Here is a 2,990-nt window from a genome sequence, read left to right as displayed (position 1 = left end):
TTTTTGTACTTAGAAATAGAGGCAATACTTTTGATTTCCCAGATGCAAAGATCAAATCCTTTACTAATACATCTAGTTCATGCAGTGCAGTAAGATGAGGTAATGCACTTGAAACAGTTGCATTCAAAGTAAAATCCTCTCCCTTTTCTCATGTATCTGGGATCACATTCAAGAAAGGGTGGGATTGGTAATATCACCACACAGCATGGGACAAAAATGGATTGCTTGGGTTCCCATCAGTATAGCTATTTTATCTTGAGGCTGTCCATGGCCTGCTTGGGTGCATATAATATCCATACATATAGCAGAGCTGGCCCAACTTACTGGCATCTCTGACCCAGCCTAGGCTGAAACCAATGTGCAGTCACAGCTGGGTCTCTCCAAATGATATTATTGTTGATTCTCTTTTAATAACGGTTTAATGGAATGCATTGAAAAATTGTGCCGGGGCCCATCTTGTTGATGTGTGGGGTGACAGTTCAGATTTGTCTATATTTGGTAGTGGAGGAGTCCCGCAGTTGAGCAGTTCTGGTGTGTGATACGAGTCAATGGCTTCGGTGTGGAGGTTGTTACTAGCTTTTTTGAAGGGTACCACTTATGGTATTGATTGGTAGTACTGGTTGAATTACATTGATATATTTGGTGTTCTGAGTGTCTCATGTTGCAGACTTAGTTGTTTGGTCTTGTGATTTGGTATCAGGAGTGTTTCAGATGGAGGTGTTGCCAAAGGTATTGGGTGGAGAGGTCAGTGTGAAGTTGGATGGTATCATGGTAAGCATTTTGTTTGTAGTCAGGTAAAGTTGGAGGAATGAGTGATTTTGGTCCAATTCTGATTCAGGCATTATTCAGATTCAGGCATTGTTAATTAATGGAAGACTGATGGTTTTGTAGGTTTGTAGTAAGGTTTCTTAGTTAGTTGAAGATTTGTCTCTTAAGTTAAAAGCAATGAACTAAACTCCATTTTATTATTTATTTAATAAATATGGAATTCTATATAGGTAATATATTCTCACATTTACATAAGAAAATGGATCAAAAAGCATGCCACATTACACTTTCCACTGCAGTGACAGTTGATACACTGAGCAGTGAGTGAGCTCTTCAGAAACTGCCGTGCTTCAGCTATCTTGCGTGGTTCAAAATCCGATACAATGTTGACTGTCAACGATGCCTCTCTTGATTGTAATCGCTAGTTGTTTATCTGTAACTTACAAGTTTTTGCAATGAATATGTTCTAAAATATAAAAATAATATTAACTTTTGCCAAAAATTCTCACACTTTGGCCAATACCAACAACGTTTTCAATACCACACAAAATGATGGGATAAACTGCAACTCTTCCATGGCATATGGCCAATATGGGCACAGCATGATTCCATGAAAATATTTGACAAGGAGGTGTCATCAGTTTGTGTCGAAAATAGGGTAGTTTGAAGATAATATGCGAGGCATAGATTTAAGAATTCTTTCATATCTTAAAACCACACCTAGCCTTAAAACTTTAGTTTTCGGGTCCATATTCGTAGCAAAAATTTAGCATTAAATTTATATAAACTGGCTGGCGTGAATTAAGTGAATTTTTTTTGCCTAGCGAGGTAAATGTAATCAAAATTCTTTGTTGTTAATCAATTTTCTTGTTAACTGGAGCCTTTGCTAACTGAGGTTCTACAGTAAATGCATTTTTAAGGGTGTCCCTAATTACCCCAGGGGTTGTCCCTTTTTACCTCGTCAAGCGGAAATGGCTGCCATTTTTTTTAAATGAGATAGGCAAATTCTGTCAATTACATTTTCAAGCCGACACCTTGGTGTAGTTTTTAATGTGAGTAAAATTTTTCAATACGGCGGATATTATTTTTGCTCCAGACCTTAGCAGAGGTACTTTTCCAAAATCACACTTTTCACACTTTTTTCAGTGATTTTTTTAGAGATAGTAAATGTTTTATTTCTTGACTAGCTTTATACATAATAGATAGTAAAAATGTTGAAGTTTACGCCACTATGGGGTGGCCCGTTAATGTATTAGGGCTTCCCCTGAAAGAGATACGCGGCTCTCAGGAAGTCGGCGCGTCTCGTGTTCAGTTTTGTGTAAAGGTCAATAGGTTTTAGAATTGTCGCGGGTCGACTATTTGAATAAATGTTTTTTAGTTAAGTAGCCGATGAAGTAGGTAGTTAGTATTTATATTTGTCCAAGTTTCTTGTTTAGATTGAATAAAACTTCGGGTTGAATTTTATTCTTGTGTCTTAGTAGGTCTTATTGTATGCGTCATCCCTCGTTACCAGTAGCATCTCCTGCCCGGGGACATTGAGCGTTGAGGCAGCTCTGTTATATTTATTAAGAGTTACCCGCTCTCCCGTAACAATGTCCCTGCATGTGGTCATCTTAAAACTTAGTGACGCCATTGTTCAAGAAGCTCGTAGATGAAGCGATAATGTTATACATGCACCGGAGGAGCAAATCTATGCACTACTGTAGGTTTTGAGCTGCCACAGCGAAAGTAGCAGAGAGCTAGACTTCTACTTACTTTTCTTCCGTTAGTCAAGTGGAGCTATATAATAATTCATACTGATTATATCAGAAATTACATCTTTATATCGAGCACTCAGCTTATTTTAGATTCTCACAGGCAGAAAACCTGCAATGAATTTGTCGTGGCAATTAATTTTTTTCTTCTAAATAGATGAGTATTTTCATGTTCCAAGTTTGAGGACCACGAGAGGTTTCATGTTGAACTGCTTCCTATAATTGCGTTTTTGTAGCGATGATTTTGATTTGTCTCAGCGTGAGAAATATTAAATCATTTGCTTAATATTTCTCTTTAGTATTAATGAAATACCAATTTTATTTACAATTACGTTAATGATTTACATAAGTTCTGAGATGAAATAGAGATTTTGCGGCTGCATATGGAAAGTCGTTATCAGGTCGGACTCTGGAGAGGCGGTGTCTCTTATACACATCTATAGCGTATCCTCTAAATCCTGTCACATA

The sequence above is a fragment of the Hyalella azteca genome, unplaced genomic scaffold (genome assembly GCF_000764305.2).
Source record: "Hyalella azteca isolate HAZT.00-mixed unplaced genomic scaffold, Hazt_2.0.2 contig7511, whole genome shotgun sequence".
In the NCBI taxonomy this organism is placed as follows: Eukaryota; Metazoa; Arthropoda; class Malacostraca; order Amphipoda; family Hyalellidae; genus Hyalella; species Hyalella azteca.
Note: the sequence above shows the minus strand (reverse complement) of the source record.